The sequence below is a fragment of the Pongo pygmaeus genome, chromosome 16 (assembly GCF_028885625.2).
Source record: "Pongo pygmaeus isolate AG05252 chromosome 16, NHGRI_mPonPyg2-v2.0_pri, whole genome shotgun sequence".
Taxonomy (NCBI): domain Eukaryota; kingdom Metazoa; phylum Chordata; class Mammalia; order Primates; family Hominidae; genus Pongo; species Pongo pygmaeus.
Genome location: NC_072389.2, coordinates 22,752,717 through 22,769,435, shown reverse-complemented (window position 1 = coordinate 22,769,435; position 16,719 = coordinate 22,752,717). Strand labels below are relative to the sequence as shown.

Genomic DNA, 16,719 nt, shown 5'->3' with positions numbered 1-16,719 from the left:
CTCAATGTCAAGGGTCAATGAAGTGTGTTTACAGCTTTGAGGAAAAAGAAGTAGTACCATATCATGCAGCATTGCCTTTCCTGTATGAAATGCAAAGATTGAATCATATGCCAGCCATGCATCCAACTAATAATACTTAGCCAGACAAGAGTTAAAAACTCATACATGAAAAATTGATATTATGAAAGGACTGGGATTTGTTTTAAAATACTTCTAAATATGTATTGTATGTGTGGACAAAAATGAAAACCTAAAGATGTTTAGCAAATAATTTTTATATCATATAAAAAAGAGCAGACTCAGAAATCCCACTTCTAGGTATTTACCCAAGAGAAATGAAAAACTTTGTTAACATAAATCCTGCATGTGAATGTTTATAGCATTTTTTCATACTTACCCAAAACTAAAAGCAACTCAAATATCTAGCTGGTGAATGAATAAACAAACAGTTGTACGTATGTGCAATAGAATGCCAGTCAGCAATTAAAAAGGTGCAAACTATAGATACCTGCAACCACAAGAATGATTTTCAAATATATTATGCTAAAAAGAGTCAGTCTCAAAAAGCTACATATGGTGTGATTCCATTTATGTAACATTTTGGAAATGGCAAATTGTAGGGACAAAACCAACCAGTGGTTGCCAGGAGCTGAGGGTGGGGGAAGAAGCTGACTATACAGGGGCAACCTGAGAGCATTTTTGGGGTGATGGAATTGTTCCAAATATTGGTTGTGGTAGTGGTTACACAACTGTATGGGTTTGTCAAAACTTAAAATTGTATACATCCCAAATAGAATTTTAATATATGTGAGTTTTTAAGTAGGGAAAAAGAGAAGCAGTGTAATCACGAAAGGTAATATCGACATAGCAATGTGAACATACTTAAACACTGAACCACACACTTCAAAGTGGTTAGGATGGTAAATTTTATGTTATGTGTATTTTGTCACAATTTTTAAAATTTTAAATTTAAAGCTACCAAAATAATGTTTGTATAATGGACTATGATGTAATCGTTAAAGTAATTTTTCCAAAGAATTATCAGTGAAATGAGAAAATGCTTATAATATTAGATTAAAACAAATACTAGGGTGAATTAACAGTATGATTTTCAATCCTGTAAATGGCAGAAACAATGGAGGATTAAATGACAAAAGAATAAAGTTCTTGGTGACAGGATTTTGAGTGTCTACCTCTATACTTCTTGGCACATTACTGGTTTGCACTTATTCCTTTTGTAATCAAGAAAAATGGAAGCATCAGAAAGCATATGCAATGAGTGTTACATTGCTGACTCTATCAATCATTTCATATAGGCTCATATTTAAATCATACTGGCAAAAAAAATGACCTCCTATCCACTTTAAAATTATTTGTTCCCATAGAAATAAATATTTTAATAACAATTGAAATAGTATCTATTGACTTTTAATTCAAAATGATTAAGCCTGTGTTTAGCTCTCCTGGCTCCAAATTTGCCGTTGAATTCACCAGGAAATCATAAAGGGAAAAAATATGTAACTCCATTGAAAAACTGGGAGAAGTGCCATGAAGAGATCAGATATTTTTAAGGAGTTTATGTAAAATATAGAAGACAAGCACTGGACTGAGGAAAGTACCCATTGGATGGAATTCCAGTCTCCCAAAGGAAAACTCTGCCTGGAAAATGAGTGGCAGGGTCCCAGAGCTAGTGGCTGTTGGGGAAGATAGGTTATGTGGTGGTCATCCCTGGAAAATTCTCAAACTTACCAGTATTAGCATCCCAAGAATGCTGTTCCAGTATGACTTTGTAGAATCCCATTTGGTAAGGTCAATGGTTGAAATAAAATAGGCCGGCTGCAGTAGCTCACGCCTGAAATCCCAGCACTTTGGGAGGCCGGGGTGGGTGGATTGCTTGAGGCCAGGAGTTCGAAACCAGCCTAGCCAACATGATGTAACCCCATCTCTACTAAAAATACAAAAATTAGCTGGGCGTGGGGGTGTGCGCCTGCAATCCCAGCTACTCTGGAGGCTGAAGCTGGAGAATTGCTTGAACCTGGGAGACGGAGGTTGCAGTGAGCCGAGATCAAGCCATTGCACTCCAGCCTGGGTGACAGAGTGAGACTCTGTCTCAAAAAAAAAAGAAGCATTACTTCCAGCAAATTTCTAACAGAGACTGTTGTACTAATTAAAGGAAGACAGCGAGTGCCCTGCTAACTTGAGTTGCTTCAGTAACGGAAGAGAAATGTCCTAGTGGAGACATGCTACACAAATGCTCCTACATGTACCTTTTCCCCTTTTCATTATAGAAAAGAATACATGTATTCACACATGAGACACACACGTATTGTACATTAATTGTAGTGGTTATATGGACCCTTGGGTAAGAATTGCATGTGAGTACTACTATTAACTAAAGAATTCATTCTTATTTAATATGACACTTCCACAAGACTTTTTGGCCCCCGAACCTTGAAAATTAGTTTCTTAGAATTAAACTTTGAATCTTTGGGGTAATATGCACTAGTAAAAGTTTTACAGGGAACCAATGCCTTGTATTTGCTTTTTTTTTTTTAATGCTTGCCTCTTCTATGAAATCATTATTTCTTCTTTCTTTTTTCCTTTAGGAATTGTGAAGGGCAGAACATTCGGTACAAGACATGCAGCAATCATGTAAGTCCTAAAATAAAATTATTTTATCCAATACAATATGTTCTTAAGTTAAAATATTCCAATGTGTACTCTAAAACTAATGGTCTCTTAATACCCTTTGTGGAAAACTTAAGTATTTCTTTAATTGACAACAGATTTTGTATATCAAATATCTTCCATTTATACTACCTTTTTAGGCCATATCACATTCATGATCTAATTTGGTAAGTATTTAATAATTTCTGAAGTCATAGAAACAATATAATATCAGCAAGCTCCTTCAAAGTTCAGAATGCTTTTATGTTCATTATCTTACCTGACTTTCACCCTGTCTCTGGGCAGCTGAGGTGCGGCTATTTCTCTTTTGCGAGTGAGAGGACTGAGGCTGAGCGAGGTAAAATTATTTTTCGGAGGTCACATAGGAAGAGTAGACTTACTTGAACTGGTCTGTTGTTATTTCTACCTCAGTGTCATGGAATACTATAGGTGACCCATCAGCAAATCACACAGAAATATACAAAACCCTACTCTTATTTTACATCAGTCAACACTAAAAATAAAAATTCAAATATCTTGCTTTAGAAATTTGAAAATAAGGCCAGGCGCATTGGCTCATGCCTGTAATCCTAGCACTTTGGGAGGCTGAGGCAGGCGGATCACTTTAGGGTAAAAGTTCAAGACCAACCTGGCCAATGTAGTGAAACCCCGTCTCTAGAAAAATACAAACTTAGCTGGGCTTGGTGATGCATACCTGTAGTCCCAGCTACTTTGGAGGCTGAGGCAGGAGAACTGCTTGAGTCGGAGGTTGCAATGAGCCAGGATCGTGCCACTGCACTCCAGCCTGGGTGACAGAGTGAGACTCTGTCTCAAAAAAAAAAAAAAAAATGACAAAAAATAAACACTAGAAAGAATCCATTCTATTTTCCATCCAAAACATTTCCTAGTTATCAGTAAGAAGCTAACTAGAGGTACTTGGCACTTGCCTCCTCATACACAAAAAGACCAAAACAACAAATAAACAACTACAATTAGACTAGAGTGTCTGAGGGAGAGCACTGGAGTATAGCAAGGGAATAGCAGAATGCCTGTGGCACACAGTAACTCAAGATGGCAGCATAGGGAGGAGGGCGAAGTACTCTGCCTCTACTACTCCATCTCCCCTGTCGGGTAAGCAGGGAGCCCCCAGTAGCCCCTATTACCACTGCAGACACATGTAGTCCTTGCTACAGGAGAATGCGGCAGTCCTCACAGGCCCTGAGCCCAGTTTCAGGGAGCTGCCTGGAGTTCCCACAGCTGCATTGCTTCATAGTAGGAGCTCACATTGTGCACTGCCCACCTGCCATGACCCAGGCTGTTATGGCACAGTGCCACCCTGAAACTGGAGCCACTGCTAGAGTGTGCTCTACTCTGGGGAACAGTAACCACTGATCTTTCCATCCCTGAGGCTCCACTATCATTCTTACATGCTCACACAGATGACTGCAGCACCATAACCCCAGCTATTTAGAACCTAGGCCCAGTGAAATGGTGGTGACTCTTGCATCCAAGTCCACATGGCACCCTTCCCTGCAAAGAACAGGTGATCCTGCACAGTTGTGCATGTACCTCCAGCTTGAGAACCAGCCTGGTGACCCTTTCTCTGGCAAAGCTGCACCACTACTGCTCTAAACTCCTGCAGCCTAGGCCATTGAGGCGTTCACAGATATTACTACATGGATTACAGCTGATGAAACTGTATGGAGACCCAACTACTGTGTCCACCCAGAACCAATGTGAATTCACACTACTCAGCTGACACCCTAGGACACATTTTTAGGAAAAAGTCTTTCCTTATAAAAGCTACTCTGTAAAATTAGAAGCAAAAACAGATTCAGTAGATGCACGGATATCAAAGTAGATACACAAGGCTGGGTGTGGTGGCTCACGCCTGTAATCCCAGCACTTTGAGAGGCAGGGGCAGGCAGATAACTTGAAGTCAGGAGTTTAAGACAAGCCTGGCCAACATGGTGTAACCCTGTCTCTATGAAAAATACAAAAATCAGCCAGGTGTGGTGGCACACACCTGTAATCCCAGCTACTTGGGAGGTGAGGCAGGAGAATCGCTTGAACCTGAGAAGTGGAGGTTGCAGTGAGCTGAGATCACACCACTGCACTCCAGCCTGGGTGACAGAACCAGATTCCATCTCAAACAAACAAGCAAAAAACAAAGCAAAGTAGATACACAAGAAACTTGAGAAAGCAAAGAAACATGACACCTTCAAAGGAATACAATTCTCCAGTAACCCCAAAGAAAAGGAAACTTACAAAATGCCTGAAAAAGAATTCAAAGTAGTGATCTTAGGGAAACTTGTGAGATACAGAAGAATACAGATAAAAAATTTAATGAAATCATTTGAATTTACAATAGCTATATTTACAATAGCTACCAAAAAGTAAGATACTCAGGAATAAATTTAACCAAGAAAGTAAAAGATCTTTACATTAAAAATTATAAAACATTAATGGCCGGGCATGGTGGCTCACGCCTGTAATCCCAGCACTTTGGGAGGCTGAGGCAGGTGGATCACGAGGTCAGGAATTCAAGACCAGCCTGGCCAACATACTGAAACCCCATCTCTACTAAAAATACAAAAAATTAGCTGGGTGTGGTGGCAGGCAATTGTAATCCCAGCTACTTGGGAGGCTGAGGCAGGAGAATCACTCGAACCCAGGAGGTGGGGGTTGCAGTGAGCTGAGATTGTGCCATTGCACTCCAGCCTGGGCGACAGTGCAAGACTCTGTCTCAATAAATAAATAAATTAATTAATTAAATAAAACAGTAATGAAATAAAGAGGGTGCAAAAGGAGGTTCTCATGGATTGGAAAAATTCATATTGTTAAAATGTCCTTACTATCCAAAGTGATACACAGATTTAATACAATCCCTGTTAAAATTCCAGTGACATTCTTCACAGAAAAAAAGAAACCGTAAAACTTGTATAGAATCACAAAAAGACTCTGAACACCCAAAGCAATCTTGATTAAAAACAAACAGACACTGGAGGCATCACATTACCTGACTTCAAAATATACCACAAAGTGATAGTAACTAAAACAGCACGACATTGGTGTAAAAATACACGTAGATCAATGGCACAGATTAGAGAGTCCAGAAATAAGTCCACATACCTACAGCCAACTGATTTTCAACAAGGGTGCCAAGAATACACACTGGGGAAGGGACAGTGTCTTCAATAAATGATGCTGGGAAAATTGGATGTCTATATGCAGAAGAATAAAACTGGACCCCTATCTCTCACCGTGTACAAAATCCAACTAAAAATAAAGACTTAAATGTAAGACTTGAAAATATGAAGCTGATAGAAGAAAACAGAGAAAATACTTCATGACGTTGGACTGGGTAAGGATTTTTAAAATATGACCTCAAAAGCACAGACAATAAAAGCAAAAATAGACAAATGGGATTATATTAAACTAAAAAGCTTATGTACATCAAAGAGAACAATCAAGAGTAAAGAGACAACCTGTAGAATGGGAGAAAATATTTGCAAACTAGACAGCTGGACAAGGAAATAATATTTAGAATATATACGGAATTCAAACAACTCAATAGCAAAAAAACCCAAAACAAGTAATTTGATTTAAAAATGGGCAAAAGGCCTTAATGGACATTTCTCAATAGAAGACATAAATACCAACCCAGGTGTATGAAAAAATGCTTAACATCACTAATCATCAGAGAAATACAAATCAAAACCACTATATCACCTAATTCCACATAAAATGATTATTATCACAAAGACAAAAGACAAGTGTTTCTGAGGATGTGGAGAAAAGGGAACCCTTATATGTTATTAGTGAGAATGTAAATTAGTTCAGTGTTTGTGAAAAATAGTATGGAGTTCCTCAAAATTTTAAAAATAGAACTACCATATGATCCAGCAATCCCATGACTGATTATATATTCAGAGGAAATGAAATCAGTATATCACAGAGATATCCTCACTCACGTGTTTATTGTAGCACTATTCACAATAGCCAAGGTATGGAATCAACTTAAGTGTCCAACAATGAATGAATGGATAAAGAAAATGTGGTATATATACGCAATGAAATACTATGCAGCCATAAAAAGAAGGAAGTGCTGTTATTTGTGACATGGATGAATCTAGAGGATATTATGTTAAGTGAAATAATCCAGGCACAGAAAGACAAATATCACATAATCTCATTCATATATGGAATCCAAAAAAAAACTTGATATCATAAAAGTGGGCAATAGAACAGTGGTTACCAGAGACTGGGGAGGGCAGGGGGCAGGTAGAGATTGGGAGAGGTTAGTCAAGAAAGTTACAACTAGCAAGGAAGGATGATTTTTGGTGTCCTATTGCACAGTAGAGTAACTATAGTAAACAGCGAGACATTGTATATCTCAATTTAGCCAGAAGAGAGGATCTCGAATGTTCCCACTACAAAGAAATGATAAATTTTTGAGGTGGTGAACATGCTAATTACCCTAATTTGTTCATTATGTAATGTATACATGTATTGAAACATCACATTGTTCCCCATAAATATGTGCAATTTGTGGAGCCCTAAGGAGTTGAAAGGAAACTGAAAAAATGGGCTTAGCTGGCAGAAACAGAAATAGGGGGTAGAGAGGAACAAATGTTCTGAGAAGTAGGGTCAACTGCAAATGGCTCACTAGCACACAGGCATCCTGTTACAAGCATCCAAATCACAGCCCACCTGCACCACGCATCCTGTCGGCAAACATTAAGCCCAAGTAGCACGACCTAAAAAACTCCCCTCCAATCCCTGCCTCTTTGCAGACAGCAGACAGCCTTCCCTCTGCTGTATTGCCCATTGCTTGCTGGCAGTATATCTCCCCTTTTCTTTAAATAAATCTGCCTTTCCAGACTCATTACTGTCTTGGTAAATTCCTTTACTGACTATATGTCGGCCCCAGGCAATCACTAACCATGACATTTTATGTGTTTATTAAAACTTTTAAAAACATTTCCCTCATTGGTGGTGTAGACCCAAATCGAAATGACAAGAATTAAAAGGAAATTCTGAAAATCTGGAGATCTCATTTCAAATGAGATTGATTTATTTTTATCCAATTTTCTCAATTGGCTGTAACTAATTTATTTTAAAAGATCAATTACTGGGGCTTTGTCTGTCTTTCTCCCTTCTCTGTCCCAAGCCAGTGTGAGACATCAGTCCTGGGTAAGGGTTTCTAATCTATGGATCAAGCTTTTTCTTGGTGAGTAGGCCCACAAGTTCTATGGGAGTAGAAAGCCAGCAGTCTTTAGCAACAGCTTTTGACTGAGAGCTCAAGCCATATTTGCAGTCCATTTCTACCAACGATGAAGCTGACATTTCTATCTGTGTCTCTCCACTGGTTCCAAACTTGAATGGGAAAAAATGGGTGCTTATTTACTGGGGCACTCAAACTCAAATATCACTTAGCCAGAAGTACCAGATTTTTATCAACCGAGTCCTTGGAGGGATTTTGGAGCACTACACAAATGTTTCACATCTCTGGTGATTTGAATTGAATCACACTTGATGTTGAGTGACACATCTGCTTGTGAATGCGAATTAACTGAGCTGAAAGTCCAGATGGGGCATGTAGAAGGGAGAGAGAGACCTGAACACAAAGGCAAGCATGTCAGTGCCAACGTAGTCTAGCCTTCCTTTTAAACAAGCATGTGGGTGCATTAGCAACCTCAGAGTTTTATCCATGAGGCTTTTAGATCTACCACCTTTTTCGTGGGTGCATTAGTTGTTTTTATTGCTGCAGTAACATGTTACTATAAATATAGTGGCTTAAAACAAGACAAATGTATAACCTTATGGTTCTGAAGGCCCAAAGTCTGACACAGGTCTTACTGGGCTAAAATTAACATATAGGCAGGGCTACATCATTCTGGAGGCCTAGGGAAAAATTAATTTCCTTTTTTTCCCGGCTTCTAGAGGCCACCCATATTCCTTGGCTTGTGATTCCTTCTTCAGTCTTCAAAGCCAGCAACGTTGCATCTGTTTGAACATTTTTCTTTTTCTTTTGAGACTGAGTCTCACTCTATCACCCAGGCTGGAGTGCAGTGGCATGATCTCGGCTCACTGCAACCTCTGCCTCCCAGGTTCAAGCGACTCTCCTGCCTCAGCCTCCTGAGTAGCTGGAATTACAGATGCTAACCAGAATGCCCAGCTAATTTTTGTATTTTTAGTAGAAACAGGGTTTCACCATATTGGCCAGGCTGGTCTCGAACTCCTGACCTCACGTGATCCGCCTGCTTCGGCCTCCCAAAGTGCTGGGATTACAGGCATGAGCCACTGCACCCGGCCTGAACATTCTTCTGTAGTCATATCTTCCTGTGACTGCAGCTGGGCATTGTTCTTCCACCTAGATAATCCTAGATAATTTCTCTGTCTCAAGGTCTCTAACTTTAGTTATGTGTGCAAAGATCCTTTTGCCATGTAAGGTAACATAGTCGCAGGTTCCAGAGGTTAGGTCCTGGACATCTTGTGGGCCAAGGTGGTGCATTATTTTGCCCAACACAGTGGGATAGATAGCTAAAGTTTTCTTTGGTCTGACAATTTCCTTGTAGTCATTCAAGAACAAATTTCAAAACAGTATGATTTCCAGCAATAAGTTGTGAAACTATTTAAAACGATTTATTTTAAACCCCAGATCACGGTGTTACATTTTAGGATCTCATTCTAGAGTTTCTCTGTGTGTGTATCACTCTGCTCTAGCTAATTCCAAAAAGGAATCTATTATCAACACAAGTGTTAGAGTATTGTGCCACATAGTACAGACATAAAATGTAATCTGCTAAAATTATGCACATTAGGTGAAATGGTTAGGACTTTAGTGTACTTGAGTGAAGATATGATGCCCCTGAAGCTCTCTGGGCCTTGGGGGTTACCTGTGGTCTCTAATTTATGGTCCCTCTGGGAGAATGTGGCAGAAATCTTTCTAGGCTGGTAAGAAATAGATGCTTGGGGTAGGGTAGGAAGGAGGTGGAGAAGCAAGTGCTGCCCTTTTTAGTTCTCGGAGTTGGAATCCTTAGAGAGTCCTAAGAGAGGTTTCATAAGTATGTAGCATCAGTTGCTATGCTTGTCATTGCAAACTCAGAATTTCCAACAAAATTCCTTATTTGGGAAATAAGGGAAGGTTGTGACAGTGGAAGTGTCCAGAGTATCCCTTTGTCTCCACGTGCCACAGTATCTGCAGCTGTGCATGCCTAAGCTGTGTTGCAAACCAGAGGTGCATAAATGAAGCCTCAGCTTCAGCGCTGATAATCTGTAAGAGCCCATTCCTACACAGGAGAGATCATGCAAGTATATTTCTGAAAATACTATAGAAACATTGCAAACACGTTGAGTGCCATAAGTGGATGTAACCACAATGAGCTTGGAGTATGAATATGGTTACATCTTTTTTTTCCATGTAATTAATTGAACTGCTTCCTGCTTTATTAATTGGGGGCTCAAAATATCCACCTCACCATAGCAGGAGTGGGGACCAGTCTGCAACCCACCCCACCTCAAGTGGAGAGAGGACCAAGTTCTGATGAGCATCCCCCTGCTGTTACTTCTCACTGCCTTCTCACTGCCATGCAATGCCTTACTGAAGACTGGCCACACTAGTTCAGTGGTTAGTGGAGTTCATTTTACCTGGAAGTGGGGATGGTCATTCACTCTTCTGAAGGAAGTTGCCTTTAGTGATTCTAAGATGAGGAGTTCTTTTGAGGGAGACTTGCCCCCTGATTCAAACATGCCTACACCTATATTTCCAGGACCATAAAAGCCCTGTATTGAGGGACAGCAGGGTCTTTCAGTCCCATCCAAGAGATGTCATCATCAATGACCAAACTCAGTCTCTATCAGAGTAGTCTGCTGTATGGAGAAGGAGGTGTTTCTGTCAGTGAGCCTTGGAGATCTAACACTGGATCATATTCCAGAGATTGCTAAAAGTTCTATTTCTCCATGGGAATGTCTGAAGACTCAGGCTCTCAGCCTTAAGACCATGGGCTATTGTCTATATGTGTTGACTTCCTCACACTTAACCGAAATAATAATAATAATAATAGCTCATACTTATTAAGTACTTCCTGAATGCTAGGCATTATTCTAAGTGCCATTTCATGAATAAATTAATGTAATCCTCACACTAACCCTGAGAAGTATGTGCTATTTTTATTTCCACATTTACAAAGGAGATTTAAGTAACCTGCCCAAGGTCACAGAACCGAATTTAACCTCAGACAGTCAGGTTTCGGTGAGTGCACTCCTAACCACTCTACTACACTATACAAGAGAATGGAAAGGCTGTAAGCTTTGTCAGATAATAAAATGATGCTGCAGACAGCAGTAGCTAAAGCATGGTAGCTTTTGGCAACACATAAGCACAAGAATTGCTGTGGTATTGGAGGGACATTATACTTCCAGATACCATTGTAGAAAATCTAACTCTGGAACTGTAGGGCAAACCTTCTAAATAATCTTAGTTGGCAAGGGTCAGAGATCAGGGAAGAGCAGGGAATTAATTGAAAGAAACACAACTGAAGGGAGTCAGAGAAAGGAAATCCTCCATGGCTATTGGTTTTCTACTACTCCAGCAGCCTGGGTTGGATCCCTAGCATAGGAGAGGATCCGGCTTAACGAGGACAGACTCTGACAGTTGCATTTCAGAATTCTGCCCACCTCAGCAGAAGACACTAAAGAAAAAAATTCAGGCACCCAAGAAAAGATAAAATGTTCTTCTGTTATGAAGCCTAGTTGTAACAGGGACATGCCTTCACAGCACATAGATGAAGATGAAGAAATTCCACCCCTGGTGTGCAGGAGATCATGCCTCAAATGGCAGGAGTGGAAGGCATATCCAGGTCATGAGGAGCACACCACCCTCCCTGAGAATTCAGACTTTGGTTCAGTGGCTCTCCTTGGGTTCATTCTGTCAGGGGAGATGGAGATTTGGGCTTTGGGCCTGCAAGATTATGGAACAGAACATGCCTGGGTACGTACATGCCATGGCTCCTGGGTGACTGCTGTCTTCACACATAACCCACTGATCAGCACTTAACATATATCCTTATAACCAGAGACTGGCCCCTGAGTCCTAGATAAAGAATTATCCTTATCGGGGTATTTTGGAGCAAATGGAGAATTTCTAAGAGAAGTCATGCATCTCAGCAGGGAGGTCTGATACCTGAATTCACTGATGAGTCATGTTTTCATAGCAGGATTTATGGGATGAAAGGCAATGATGGAAGAGGCAAAGGGAAAATAATTTTAAGATAAGTATATCATCATTTGGTAAGGATGTTTTTGTAGCATGAACACATTTTTCTATGAGCACAGAGGGAGGCCTGGTGTACTTGCAGAGGGGGCTCCCAGGGCTCCTTCTTGACTTTACAGAAGGGACATTTGATGTGACCCTTGAAGGATCCCTCATACCATGGATCCTATGAATGGCTGGAATCTGACAATTTTCCATTCAGTATTTCTCTTGAAGGTGTTCTTTTTTTTTTCCTTGTCATTACTCCTACTCTGGGCAAGAGTCACCCCCTCTCATGTCTGTCTCCAGAGCTTCAGGCCATCTTGCGATTCTACTGTTCCTAAAATGCCATCTTTTATATTTTAGTCCCCTCCGTGGATCCTTATTGCTTTTAAATCTCCTCACGTGCATTCAAGGACCTTCTTATCTTCAGGTAAGATTTATCTCTTATTTAAACTCCCAACTTTCACCCTTTCTGGACAAGGCTGCACACTGCTCCTTATAGATAACGAATTTATTTCTGCTGTTTCTCTTTTGTTATGTCGTTTCCCGAATCTTGTCCTGTTTACATCACACCATCCTTTAAATCCATCTGAGATTTCACCTTTCCACAATTCCTTATTTGCCAACTCTAGCTTATAGTGGCCACCAACAATTTATTTTTATGCTAGAAATGTTGTCATTTGTTATATAAAAGAATCACAAAATTTAGCTCATAGTACAACTTGGATATGAAGTTAAAATAAAATTTTAAAATTTGCTTGTAGCAACAATATTATTTCTCCTGAGTCCCTACTTGCTGGTTATTGGGAGAGGGGATTGGGAGGGGGATTGCCTAAATGTCTGATCCACATGAAAGCTTGGTCCAGTTCTACTATATAAATAATCTCAGGTAATGGCCTGTCTGTCCTGCATAAAAATACTCAGTTTATTAGATAATCTTTCATTCCTGGCTTCTATACAGAAGTTGCCCCCAGGTTTTACAAATCCCCATGGTTTTAGGAGGGGAAGGAGACCTTGTTTTCAAGATGGTTTGGGAAATGGGTGCCTTTTGTCATTTGTTGGCTGTGGCAGCCACCTCCTCTTCCTTTCTCTTCCCTTCTCCTCCTCTCCATCCTCCTCTTCTCTCTTCCTCCTATCCTTCTTCTCCTCTTTCTTCTTTTCTGAGCTTCCCAGACTGGCTACCTGCACTGACTGACACTTCCTTTTTATTACTTCTATCAGGTTAGAGTCAAGTCTTGCTGATATGGAATCTATTCTTATTAACTTCATCTAATCAATTGTACAATTTAACTCTTGGATAACAATTCTATGTCCTTCATTGCATTCCTACTTTAAGTCTACAAATACCAGTGATAACACTTGTTCAGTGTGTTTCATGTGTATAGAAGCTACATCTCCAATAAGATAACAAGCTCATTGAATGACAGTGGTGGATTATATTTTTTTGTGTGTGTTCTCTCTAGCATGTGACCTAGGGCAAAGCCCATCAAGTATATTTCATAAATAAGTGTTGTTTTCAACTTAACTGATATGAAAAAAATGCTTCTCAGGGAAAGGAAGCAGAAGAATGTTTGGCATTTTGCTCCCTAAATGTCAAATAGACTGTTTAAGACACAAGAATCCCTAGCTTGTCTTGAGCTGGGATGTGGGACCTAGCTGAGCCAGATTAGGCAAGCTTAGTGTTGACACTGGAAGAATGTGAAGTGAATGAAAGCATTTAATATAAGCAGTCAGTGTCTCCCACATTTACTAGAAAGCAGTATTCTGTAATAGAGTGCTTTTTACTTTGAGAATCAGTCTTGGCTTTGTCATATCCTAGTGTGTGTCTTTGGACTAGTGGCTAAAAACTTTCTAGGTCACAGTTTTCTCCATTTGTAGAGTGAGGGTAATAATCCTGACCTACCTAGTTCAAAGGGTGGTGGTAAAAAGAGAATGTCAGTGATTATCCCTGGGAAACTAAAAAGCATGATCCGGATATCAGGCTGCCTTAATCAGATAGCATCATGTGCTAAGAACAGAAGTCCACTTAGATTAGCTCAGGACAAAGGGGATTCACTGGATGGATATGTGGGTTTTAAGGGAATTTAAGCATAAGCAGACCTTAAGGGCCTGGAGCCAGAAATCAGAAAATGAGGAACACAGGTTACTTATTCCTATTTAAATGCATAGTTTACTGTCTTTCTTCCTGCTTTCTTACCGAATTCATTCTTCTGTGCTGTGGGAACTGGCTTGCTTTGCTTCAACATGAATCTTATAAAAGAAATGGCCAGTCCAACCCCAGATTGATATGAGTTCTTAGCTCTCTTAGCTCCAGCTCTTTTGTTGCAATTCCAAATTTCTGGGAAAGATTGACCTGGTGTGGACCAGATGTTTGCCTCTGGATAGTCAGCTGGGGCCAAGGGGGCTGGTCACATGTACAAATCTGGCCACCCTGAGGCTGACATCCTAAGGTGTCTTCCGCTAATTAACTCTTGTTAATTTTGTGAAACTTCATTGGTTTATGGAATTTAAGGGAGTTGAGAGTTAGCTAGCCGGCACATTCAGTCCCTAGAGAATGCTTGCCATTGAGCCTAATGCAAAGAAGTTGCTTGCATCCTGCTCTCTTAGACACTTTCCTTTGGTTGGTTTCAAAGAGTGAGATATAGAGAAAACTAGCCGTGGCTGGAGGAAGACGAGGTGATGTAATTTTATAACTGATGATCCTTCCTATGGCCAGATGGAGGATACAGTCCTCATTTCAACAGAGAAAAGTCATCGGGCCTGGCACGGTGGTTCATGCCTGTAATCCCAGTACTTTGGGAGGCCAAGGCAGGCAGATTGCCTGAGCCCAGGAGTTTGAGACCAGCATGGGCAACATGGCAAAACTGTCTCTACAAAAAATTAGCTGGGTGTAGTGGCGCGTGACTGTAGTCCCAGCTACCTGGGAGGCTGAGGTGGGAGGATCACCTGAGCTCTGGAGGTCGAGGCTGCAGTGAGCTGTGATCATGCCACTGTGCTCCATCCTAGGTGACAGAGTAAGACCCTGACTAAAGAAAAAGTCATCCAGTTTTAGTCTTCTTCAGTTTGACTTGCTTCTATGAGTGTAACCTGGTTTAATTTTGCTAAGACAACAAAAATGTGGATGCAATATAGGATTTTGGAATGTTTCACAGCAAAGTAATACAACTAATCTCAGAAGAATGTTAGTTAATTAATTAATTAATTCTATGTATTCCCTATCTACTTCCAAAAGGGATTGAAGGAAGTTTATAAAGGCCAAAAGTGTAAACAATAAAAGACAAACATCAAGTAGCAAAAAGAGGAAAATTGTATTTAAAAATCCTGGCTGATAATTTATAAATATCTATTTGTGGAAAAAAATAAAGCTAGATTTCTGACTTAAACCATTCATCTAAATAAATTCCAAATATAACAAATAGTTAAATATGACTGCTAATCTAGAAAGGAACTAGGAAAATACATTTAAGTATTTATCTGTTCTCAGAGCAGAGTGGGAAAGCATTTCTAAGCCCATTAATAAAGAAAGAAACCTTAAGGGGAAATATTAATAGAGCTGACTACATGAAAATGTAAAACTTTTTGACTTTACAAAGTACCAAAAAAAAAATGAAATGGGGAAAATATTTCCAACAGAAATGACAAAGAGTTGATAATTTCACTATGAAGTTTAATAGTTTCATCTGCTGAAAATAATAAAAAGACAAAAATGCCAATGGATAAAGGCTATAAAACAAATTTTTGAAGAATTAATACAAAAAGCAAACATACATGAAAATATATTAAACAATAAAAAGAAAAATGCAAGCTGGGCACGGTGGCTCACACCTGTAATCCCAACACTTTGGGAGGCTGAGGTGGGTGAATCACTTGAGGTCAGAAGTTTGAGACCAGCCTGGCCAACATGGTGAAACCCCATCTCTATGAAAAATACAAAAGAAATTAGCCGGGCATGGTGGCAGGCACCTATAATCCCAGCTACTCGAGAGGCTGAGACAGGAGAATCACTTGAACCTGGGAGGTCCAGCCTAGGTGACAAAGCAAGACTCTATTTCAAAAAGAAAATGCAAATGAAAACAATGAAGTTATATTTTATACTTTGGATTGGAAAAAAAACTAGAAAATTATAATGGAGGGCAATTTTGCAATATTTTGAATAGTCTATAAAATGTGCATAACCTTGGACTCAGAAATTTTATTTCCAGAAGGAAGTCCTTGGTAAATAATCAAGATTTGTGTGAATATTTAGATACAAAAGATCTATGTTATTTATTCTTTTGTTGAGTAGAAACTATTTTCCAAAGTTTTTAGAATGAATATTTATTACTTTCATAATACAAAAAAGAATACTTTATGGTGTTTTTTTTTGTTTTGTTTTTGTTTTTGTTTTTTTTTTTTTGCGATAGAGTCTCGCTCTGTCACTCAGGCTGGAGTGCAGTGGCACAATCTTGGCTCACTGCAGCCTCCACCTCCTGGGTTCAAGCAATTCTCCTGCCTCAGCCTCATGAATAGCTGGGACTACAGGCATACGCCACCACACCCAGCTAATTCTTGTATTTTTCATAGAGACGGGATTTCACCATTTTGGCCAGGCTGGTCTGGAACTCCTGACCTCAGGTGATCCGCCCGCCTCAGCCACCCAAAGTGCTGGGATTACAGATGTGAGCCACGGCGCCTGGGGGCTATATTGCTTTTTCGTATCTGTTTTCTTTAATTATGAAGTTTGCATATCAAAAGTAGATTTTTGATGAGTAAAGTAACACTTTTCTCAACTAGTATCTTGCTTTGGAAATATC

General features: G+C 39.8%; 1 pseudogene; it reads left to right on the top strand.

Annotated features, from left to right (window-relative positions):
• The first annotated feature begins 2,249 nt into the window (after positions 1 to 2,249).
• Positions 2,250 to 16,719, top strand: part of LOC134738383 (ADAMTS-like protein 3) — a 100,854-nt pseudogene continuing 86,384 nt past the window's right edge.